The sequence below is a fragment of the Pygoscelis adeliae genome, unplaced genomic scaffold (assembly GCF_000699105.1).
Source record: "Pygoscelis adeliae isolate BGI_AS28 unplaced genomic scaffold, ASM69910v1 Scaffold65, whole genome shotgun sequence".
NCBI classification, from domain to species: Eukaryota; Metazoa; Chordata; class Aves; order Sphenisciformes; family Spheniscidae; genus Pygoscelis; species Pygoscelis adeliae.
In genome coordinates, this window is record NW_008824864.1 from 157,777 (window position 1) to 168,783 (window position 11,007).

Sequence of the window (11,007 nt, forward strand, 5' to 3'; positions counted from 1 at the left end):
TCCCTTTGTTTACCCTTATTCTGAAAGCTCTGAAATTATCATCTTTTGGGAACCAGAAACATGAATTACTGGTTAAAGACGATCAGTCCAGGTCACCAGCATTTCATGATGTTCTTCACCTTGTGAGCACTTTAACAACAGGTCTCCTGGCTGCAACAGCAAAGCCTGTGTTTTGCCCTTTTTTATGGCCCCACAGAGGATACCCACGTGGCCTTCCTCACAGGTCTTCCAAACAAATCCCTCCAGGCGACAAAACCACACGTGGCATCTGAAAGGCTTCTCACCTCAGGAGTCTGTCTTCAACACTGGGGAGGTCCAGCGCCTGCCTTTCCATCCCTGCTTCTTCCACAGTCCTCCTCCTTACTCTCTTAAATGTTTAACCACGTTCCATGGAGATGACGGAGACAGAAGGAGATCACAAGTGCTGTGCAAATGCCCGCTACGCAGTGTGTGAAACCTTACTTTCAATGCATAGCTGCCCAGTGCAGAAGGAGCTGTATGAGAATGCTCTGGCGATCAGTTTGTCCCCTTGAGCTTCACGGGGGATTAATAAGATGCTTATTTAAAATAAAGCTGTAGATAGAAAAAACCCCCAAACTATTAAAAAGCTCTGAATTTAAAGAACGTTTTCCAAGTTGTGTGTTTACATGATGTGAATGAACTCACACAATGCTGGCAACAAGGTGCCAACTTTACAGTCCCTAGAAACTCTCTTTTGCCCCAAATAATTATAGAACCATTTGCTACTCAGCCACTTCTCCCAGGGGCTGAGGGGAATTTGACCTATTTTTTCATTGCTCTTCTTTTCTTGACAGGCAAAGATACAGCATATAGTGGTTTTCTTCTGTAATTTAGATACCTATTTATTCGAGAGTAAAGTGAGGCTTCCGGCTTCACAGCCAAAGGAATGCCAGACAGGAACTGAAAACGAAGAGCTGAAAACTTTCTAAATTTCTTTTTAAAAAAAATCATTACTGCCCTGTACTAACAAGCCTTTAGTGGTCTTACAGCTCAAATGCATCTTTATTTATATTAACTATACTTCTCAGCTCACGTTAGCAATGAGGAAAAGGGTTTGCCATACCTAAAAGCACTCTTTTTCAGGATATGGTTTCAAACATTCAGCTGGACAAGAGACAAGGAGAATAGCTAATGGCAGTCTCTGAAAAACGCTTTCACTTCTGCTCCTGCACTGAAACTGGTGCCTTCAGTTTCTTTGCAACAACAGTAAGGAGCCTAAGTATACAGCGGTTTCAGCCAGTGGAGGGCAGCAGCAGCTGTGCCTTAACACAATAGTTATTTGAAAATTGGCTGAAAAATCTTTAGAATTTTCAGTTCAGCCTCAGGACACTGAGAAATAGATTAGTAGAGTGAATGATTATTTTAAAATCTGTTTATGTTCCTAATTTATTAACAAAGATGATAGCAACAGATTTCAAGTAAAGAGAAAGATCAACCTAGCAAAAATACTACCAAAGACAGGAACCCGAGTTCCAAATAATTTTTGGCACCCAACAGAAAGTGAGATTTACAACCGCAATAACAAATGTCAATAATGCCATCAGCCTTGGGAGAACAGATCCAAGGTTAAATAGTGAAAAAAACATAGACATTCTGAGCAGTCTTTGACATAGCTGCAGTAAAATGTGATTCTTCAAGTACTCCCATGTCAAGTGGGTAAATGCCACAGTGGAACACAAAGCTGGGACTGACATTTCAGACACCCTAATGGCTGCTTCTTGCAATGCATCATGGAAACCATGAGATGGAAAAAAAACTTCTGGAATTTTGAGAAATGCTCAGGACATGGTTCAAACAAACTATCACCACTGAAGAGCCACTCTGGAATAATGACCATAGTCTACTCAAATTCAGCATCGCTCCAAAATCTTCTACATTGACGTTGACTTTCAGGAAGAACTGCATAGAGAAGGTACAATGAAATTAATACCATCAACTAAAGTGATTAAATACTTGAAAAGCAGCATGGGCATTTTAAAAAAGCAATCAGGGCAAGGCTCAAGGAGAATATTTCAAAAAGATTCTCTCCTAATTTTTTCCTTCCTAAAGTATGGAAGGCCAAGCACCCCAGTAAAGAGAAATAAGCAATGAGCAATAATAACAATAAAAATAGTAATAAGCAACCCTGCGAAAAGTTTAAAACCTGTCCAAGCAAACAAAGTAGAAAAGAAGGCATACTTTGGCAAATAGGTTACAAAAACACAATTAAAATCTGGAGGAAGAAAAACTCAGGAAAACCTTCCCCATGGCATAGAAATTACCTGATGATTTTTTTTCAAGCTTAAGAGTCAGGAATCCTACCTGAGGGTCTGTAGGGCCAACTGATTATGCTTTTTTAAAGAAAACATTCAAAAAAGACAGAAGTGTGGCAAAAAAAAAAGCAAAGAAACTCCTGGCCTGTATTGTGGAGGTTAAGAAGGCTCCTACAGCAGAACTTTTCTTAATGAGGGAGGCAACAGGAGACCTGTCTCAAACTGAAGCATTAGTTGATGAGATTTTAATATGATGTAGGGAGAAGAGCTAACAAGGACTATCAACAAGGGCAATCACGGCTCATCAATGTGCTGGAACTCTGTATATAGGCAAGGGTGATCTGATCTACATAATATTTTTGGATGTTTTAAAATGTTTACAAGGAAATCTCTCAGAGTGCCCTAAAGAGAAGAAAAATGCTAAAAAAGGTCCTTTTCTGTATTGTTGTCTAGTTAAGAATAAGAAATAAAGAGGAGAAATAAATTGTTCACTTTCACAAAAAATGAAGGTGACCATTTATGTCCTAAAAGAAACTTTGCTATAGCCTGTTGTGTTTTTACATACTCATGAATGGTCTTGAAAAATGGGTACAGGGGAGGGTGCAAAAATATACTGATACTGAATTCTTTAGGACCATAAAAACAAAAGCAGACTGTGAACAGTTGAGAAATACTAAGTAACTAGACAATAAAACAGCAGATAGTCATTCATTCTTTATTGAAAAATGCAGAGATGCACATCAAGAAAAACAATCATACACTGATCAGCTCTGAACTAGCTGTGGCCAGGTGAAAAAAAGATACAGGTCTAAAAACACTTCTATTATAGGGATAGTATAGGACATTTCTGGTTAGCAATTCTAGCATATATTAATTTGTTAGGTGGCAGGGCCAAAATAAACAAGAGCAGGAACTTTTCCCCTGTTGTTTATTTGTCAAACACGCAGTTACAGGATGTTGTACAACTCCAAAACTTACATTCACGCAAGAGAATTAGATAAATTCCTGAAACTCCTTGGAGGATTAGTAGACACCAATATGCAAATCACTTTTCCAATATGGAAAGTCACTAATTAACAGATTGCTGAAAGCTGGTAGGTAGGACCAGAGGTAGTATCAGTGCATAATTGCCCCGTCCTTATTTTCTTCCCTCCGTACCTGCTTTTGGCCACTAAGTGAGAGAGCATACCAACAGGGTAGGTAGATGTACTATCTGCCCTTGTACACAGCCTGCTCTACAGCAAAAGTACGTTACCGCTGATAGATACGGACCAGTCGAGTGACAACGCAGCCCTAAATGAGGAATGTCATCACCAACTCAAAGCAGAGAAGGGCCCCGTCCAAAAGAGACTTCTTCTAAGATTTAATTAAAGCTTATCCAAGTTGATGACAGTGAATTTGTGAAGAAGTTTGCCACTCATTTTATAGAGGGATGGTGAGACTCGGAGCATGTGAAAGCCCGAGTTTTAGAAACACTTGCATCACAGATTCAGGGGGCATTTTTGGTGATTTGTACATCCGAAAACAAAGCCAACAGATCTGTCACAGAACCTGTGACAGCCTTTACTCACAGCCACCAGACCACCATGCAGTGTGTAGCATCTTGGCATCTTAAAAGATTTTACTATCTTCTTTCATACTCTATCTGCCCACCCATTCCTCTTCTGTTGCTATTCCTAAAGAGGATGAAATTCTCCTACAGCTCGAAACACCTACTTTTGCAGCCTACAGCCCCAAAGACTTTCTCTTGTGCGTAATCTCTTTTGGTCCTTTTTGCTATCTAGAACCACAATTCAGTTCCTCCTCACGTAGCAAAGTAAGCCATGCTAGAAAACCACATCAGATGGGGCACTGAAGAAGACAGGTCAGGCAATGCTCTTCAGGGTCCCAACACATTTAATCTGTGTCTGGGGAGCTGAAGCAATCACTGTTTTGGTGGTATATGAGAAGCCAATTGTGCTGCATCAACCAGAGCTGTAGCTTTCCATCCCCATTCATCTTTGACTTGCCAAGCCAGCCAGGAAAAGAATGATGAGACAGACTCAAAAATGAAGCGGTTTTCTGAAGGCTTTCCACAGAGCTTTCAAAAGTGATTTTTGTTTTGGTTTTGCTAGTTTATTTTATTTCAAATTTGGGGCTTTGTATGGTCCATTTTGTCACTCTTCAACAATCAGCAGAAATATTTCCAGCCCACAACACATTGTTATCAGACCTAGCACGGATGTGGACAGAGCATCTTTTTCTGCTTGCAGGGAACTTGACCTCTAAGACCAGCCAAGCAGCCAGGGTTCTTCGTCTTTTGGTCCTCTTACTGAAGAATAAAATTAAGGCACTACAGCATGGCAGGGCAAACATTGATGCTGATTTATTGCAATCCAGATTCTAACAATAACACAAAGAGGATTCAAAGGAAATTCTGTACTTTAGGAATCAAATGTTCCTGTGATGAAGCTGAAATCGCCAGCTGATGACCAGGTTTCCTCACTCTATGCATCTCTTTCTATATGGGAAGAGAAGAAAAGAGTTGAATATCAAATCATGAGGTCCTGAGGTAGGTCAGCTCTCAACCGTCCCAGCGTGATGTAACACTAAGGGACTGATCCATCTGTTGGGAGACACTATGGGTATCTGCTAATCCCCTTTGCCTTACTGTTTCATAACAAAGGTTCTTTAAAAAAAAAGTGCAGATAAAATGCATAGTTATCTTAGTTTGGATGCCTACAAAAAGTGTTCACTTACAAGGCTGATCTCTTCCTCCGGCATTTTCCTCTCGATAGATGGATCCCTCTGTAACAAGACATCAGAAGGGTCACACTGCTGGACGTTACCCCCCTACACACAGCCAGTGAAGATAACAATACAGCCCCATGCCTTGATCTGCCAAGCAGGACACAGTGATGCCCGACAGGTTGGTACAGATCAGAGTAGTTGCGAAAGAACACTGACGGGGAAGCACAAAAATAGGATGCTCTGGAAGAGCCCAGGCTACCTTTTCAACTAAAAGGGTTTATTACCTAAAAAAGCAGCCATGCAACAAGCAATCCTAGATAATTTTGTCTACCCAAAGACACCTTATGCTTTTCTTTCCATCCAAACAAATCACCCTCAGAAGCAGACGTAACCCTACATTTTAAAATGAAGGTTTAGATCCAATTCCAGATCCAGACATGTCCGATCAGATGTGGCAGACTGAGCCCAGTCACTAATGAGCCAGGACCTGGATATGAACTCAAGGTAACAACTTCTGCCCTTCCTCGTGCACACACAACTTCATCAACTTCTAGCAGTGGGAGAAAGTTGCTTTTTTTTTTTTAATTAGGCAACAGAGCACTGTGTCTAGGTCATGAAGATCTGGGATCTCCAAATTGATCAAGACCCTGAAGAACACAGATAAGGTAACATCTGTATAAAAAGAAGAGCAGGATTTTCACTGTAGTGGGGCAGAAAAAAAAACCAAAACAAACAGAAATGAAAACTCACGTGGATCCCCAATCACAGATCCTTCATTCAAACTGATTCTGTGTTCAACTGCTGGCATAAGGAAAAGATGTTAAAAAACAAAAGACAAGCAAAAAAACGAAACCAGTAAAGCCAGTTCTTTATAACAAATCACTCTACAATTCAGTTGGTCTTTCTGCTTCCAAACTGGGTATGAGGTACCCAAAAGAAGGTAATCCAGAGACCAAGCAGCATTGGTAACTGGCACACTGCATGTACCACCTGCCACTGGCATATAGGACCTGACGCCTCTCCGACTACACTGCGTTTGCAGGGAAGAAGGAAGATGCAGCTATGATGTCCTACAATGGTAAAATCAGGAATCCTGGGATTGCTGTGCATTGGCCGCATCCCTTGCAACGTTTGTTTATTCTCTGGAGATAGCCCACACCTTAATTGTTGATGCTTTATGGATGGTTTCCCTTGTCCTGAATTTAGATCAGAATCCTAGCACAGCCAGGAGGCCTCCATACGTGATATTAAGACAACTGCTTATTATTTCTATTACCAGAATATCGGGTACATTCCTTATGAACCATGGAGCTATTTTATTAGGCACTATTGTTTAATATCACAGCAAAAATACCTATCCTTGCCATGTTTTCCTCAGAAAAGAGTTACAGGCCTCATGAATATCTTTATTAAGTTATTGAGGCAAAACCTACTGCTTGATGCTCGTTCAGTGTAAAGAAATCTCTGTGGATTTAAAAAAGTTCCCACAATCACAAGCGCTCTCTCCAGCATTTTCATGCTTATAGTTCTTTAGAATGTGCCTGAAAAATAAACTGTTCACATAGTCTAATAAAGACACAAACATCACCATTTATAAGCTAAAGAAAACTAAAGAGGAAACTTCTTACATGTTCTCTTCTGCCCATATTGCTCAGTGGAAATGATGCTGGGCTCACCTACAGAAAAAGAAAAATCAGTACTCTATGGAAATGTATGCTTCGCATCCTTTTCAGCAAAACCCTTTGTAAATTGCCACCGCACGGTAGTGTAGGGCTGGCTGCGCTAAGCAGAGGAAGCAGAAGTAGCAAGCTAGCTGAATTTCCTGCACCCCCTCCCAGCAATATCAGTAACTGGTAAGTTTTTCATGCAAAGCTGGCCGTTTATCTCATACGTAAAACGGACTGTGCTATTTTTGCCTTCTTAAAATAAATGCCCACAGATACTTTTTCCCTTTGCTTATGTTTTATATACGTAACTTCTATCTGCTGCAGGCTTGAAGAATCTATGACAAGAATAAAGATTAGTGAAATACTGACAATACAACAGACAAAAAATGAAAAATGTGCCAAATGAGAAAGTTATTTGGATACCATTAAACAGGGGTTTGGGGTTCTGCTTACATTTATTTCATTTCCATAGTATATTTACAGCTGGAGAATGGAAATGGATAAAAACTTAGCTATTTCTCCTAATTCCAGCCTAATATAGCATACTAAAAATAACTACCTCCAGAAACAATAAAAACCCTCAGTCCTTCTGCCTCTCATTATACTTCACAAAGGAATAGGCTAAGAAGCAGGTGATGACCATAAAATCTTCCTTCTCTCTACAGGCCATCACACACTGTAGGAATCCAAGGTGTGTGAGAGAGGGTAACTGTGAAGCTGTTGGCTGAAGACATTTGCAGGCAGAAAGGTAAAAGAAATGGAACTCCCTGGACATACCAGTCATGTAGTCTTCCTCTGTGACAGAGTCGTATTCAACTATTTTTAAAAAAAAGTATATAATTACTAAAAATAATATTGGCATATTTTAAAAGGCAAACTTTTCTAAAGGCTTTAGAAGACACCTGAGCCCATGAGAAATGCACTGAGGTTCAAGTTTCATTCTGTGGAAGAACCACTCAAGTCAGACGTCGAAGAGAAAGAGGAAAACAACAGGATTCTGATCCACCGGCCTCTCCTCCCCATCACCTCAGCCCCTCCTGAAATCCGTACTACCAAGGAAAGAGTATTAAATATTTTACTTGCTACCGAGCAGGTTGAAAAGTAATATTGCTGGCGGGAGCTAAAACCCTCAGATTTCTCAACATTTTTGGCCAACTTCACAAGTGTTGTGTGACGAGACAGGGAAACTGCACTCCAGGTGGTCTCCTCCAGGTACACATCTCACCAGAAGGCACTCACTTCCCACAGCACACGAAAGAAGCTGTGAGCATGCTGACCAACTGTGAACGTTTTAGATTTCCCCTGGATTGGGGATCGAGGACATGAAGTTTTGGGGTCGTGCTACACAAGCACAACTGCAAGAGCAAGGGAAGGAGAGCCATAGTCAAGGGCTAGATGAGCAAGATTTGTGCAGGCTGCATGAGAACGCACAAAAACATGAATTCTATGAAGCAGAAGAGCAACCACTGAAGCACCAAGGTCATGGAAAAGCTGAATTCAGGGCTATTTTTGTTGGCGTGGCAATTTACCAATTTTAATAATACATCTGACCTATTTCATGTGGTATATTGCGTTTTCTTGGGGTGCTTTTTTAATCAGATGTTGAAAAGAAAGAAGATAACCAGTGGCAGAGGACGCCACAGTAAGGGAGGTGTGGAGGGAGGACACAGCTGGCATGGCAAAGGGAGTGTAAGTCAGAACTGGAGGGATACTGGCAGTATTATTAAAGAGGTAAGATTTAATAGGACTAAGGCCTTCAAAATTAAGCACAGAGGACTCTGGTGGTAAAGAGAGAAAACAATCTAAAGAGCATTAATCGGTGACTTGGGTTGAAGCTGTCTTTCTCACAGTTTTCTGGTATGAAAACACAGCTTGGGGTCCCAAAGCAAAATCTACACACCTTTAACAGTCTGGGTCTTAGTCTCTCTGTGGCCCCTGCAACCTCCCATACAATGGGAGCTACAGTCTTTCATGCAGGAATCACAGGGATATATATCACAGTAACAAGAGTTAGGTACTTTAAAAGTAGCAAGACTAACTTACTGTATTCACTCCTCCTGCCTCTGCTTCCACTGGTGGTCACTTCACCTGCAGCAATGAACACAAGAGAGTATATTTAGGCCAGCCACGCTCAACTAGCTGCTCTCCAACACCTACAAACCCTTAGGCACATGTGGCCAGCTGCTGGGCTGTGTGCCCATGGAGCAAGGTCAAAATATCTGGGCTACTGGGAAAATATGACATCTAAGAGATGCTCCGCTGCATCGCTGGTATTGCAGCAGCAATGCCAGTTTGTGCAAGCTATTACCTCTGCAATAAGCTTTGGCTCCTTCTTGTTTTGTACCAGAAAATGTTCGCCTTTCAGTTGTGATACCTGAATTATCTGAGACACTGTGCTGTGACACAGGCCAGAGAACTGATCCAAATGGGGAAAAAAAATGCAAAAAGGAAAGCTGGAGTTGCAGCTGATGCTCCAATAATCACTCAAGAGCTTTAAAGAATCAGTCACAGACCGTGGCTAACAGGTAGCCCCTTTCTGAAAACAGAAGGGTCTTGTGCAGCACACCAAAAGAAAAAATATAACATGAAACAAATATTTAAGTTGCAGGATATTCACTGAGCTTATCTCCATTTGGGTCAAAGGTGAGTTCAGCTAGACAAAAAGAAAACATTACAAATACATATTGCCAGAAATAACTGTTGATTACTGCTATTCTTTTACATAGGATACCTTTTTCCTAAAAATGCTTTAAAACCATCTAAGGAGGCATTTCAGTGTAACACGCCATCTCAGACTAACGTGCAATCACACCAAAAGCCAGAAGGGAACAACTGCTGCAGGGTGGAACTAAAGTGTGTCAGCACAGCAACAAAAAGTATGAAAAAAAAGCCCTAAAACTGCCCTGGAACATACTGAAATGTATAAATAAAGCTGTGGGGGGAGCCCTGGGCTGGGCTAGCAGGGGGGCTTCAGGGAGGGAGTGCAAAGCCCTGGCAGAGCTATGTGGGAATAAAATTAAAATAGAAATTATGTCTTATTTTAGGATCACTGGACTCGATGCATATATTCTTCACTCTTTAATACCACACTTTAAAACTGAACTAATCCGCTTTAAAGTCATTTTAATTTACTCCTTAGACCCTTGGCAAATGGAAGAATAGGCTTACGCTTTTTGAAAAAAAATCAGTTTGTCTGACTTGTAACAATTGATCAGGTAGAGATAACAGATATCAAGGTTAAGAAGAGTTTTGAAGAAAAGAAGGATGACACGAATTCATCTGTTGCCTTTCCAGCTGAGTCTTCACTGTGAAAGGTGATGTTTAGGAAAGCTAATTAAAGCAGACAAATTAGTTACATTCTTTCTAGTCTCATGCACTTGCCAGTGTTAGCCGAAGAGCAAAGTATGAACGAAAGAGACACAGACTTCACAAAAAGACTTCTCCCTGTTGTTCTAAAGATTATTTTTAAATGCATGCAAATATTTTTTTCTATTTCCTTACACTTTATTTTTTTCCCAACAATTTCTCTAATGTAGTCATTGACAATGAACAAAATAGATAGAGACACAGCTACAAGAACCTCCTTTTTCTTTTCCTGTGTAGATTTAGAGAAAGCCTTTGATAAATATTTCTTATTTCCAAAAAAATGAGCAATGTGCAGGTGGACAGCTGAACCATAACAATGTCATCTCTAAAAGAACAAATTTCCTGACAGTATGGAAGATGCAGAATACAGTTAGATTAAACCAAAGGAAAAAGTAATGTAATATACCTATAGCAAACTACCAGAGGGTAGTGGAAAACTTTCTTAGAAAAGAAGTAGAAGAAGCATTACCAGAGAAATGCATATTGCTATTAATGAATATGTTACAGGCTAGGAATTGAACTACTGCATTGTTTTAGAGAAGAATGAGGACAGCTCAGATATGGACTCACTCCCTTTTTTCTGTACTTATTTCTTCTACAGAAGAGCTGAAATGCGGGATACACTAAACTAGCTTTCATTAAAAACCTATAACCCAGTTGGAAAACTGGAAAGAAGTCTTTTATTCAAAAAATCACTTTTTTGATAGTGGAAATTCATTATTCCTAAATGCAAGATTTTAATGTTCTTTTTCCAAACAGGGGAAGGAGAAGATCCATCATTTCATAGCTGTGCTTTTCCTTTAATATCACTAACACTGGGATATTTTAGAGGCATTAGCACACTTCCATGGGATCCCATGTTTCTAGGAAATTAAATAATGTTGTAATTTAGGTGGAAACTCACCAAATATCTTTGTTATTCGTTCCTCCATAAAAGATTGGGTGAAACCTGGTGAAACAAAGAAAGAGAA

The 11,007-nt window shown here is 40.2% G+C and overlaps 1 long non-coding RNA gene across 2 annotated transcripts; it reads right to left on the reverse strand.

Annotated features, from left to right (window-relative positions):
• Window positions 1-4,615: 4,615 nt before the first annotated feature.
• On the reverse strand, window positions 4,616-8,744 carry LOC103917215. Of its 2 annotated transcripts, none has more exons than XR_663617.1 (6): window positions 8,714-8,744; window positions 7,448-7,486; window positions 6,632-6,679; window positions 5,754-5,801; window positions 5,013-5,060; window positions 4,616-4,773 (listed from the first exon to the last, which is right to left on the reverse strand). It is a non-coding gene; the product is annotated as an uncharacterized LOC103917215 (long non-coding RNA). The 2 variants fall into 2 exon arrangements; XR_663616.1 differs by having other exon boundaries at window positions 5,754-5,804.
• Between the last annotated feature and the right edge of the window lie 2,263 nt (window positions 8,745-11,007).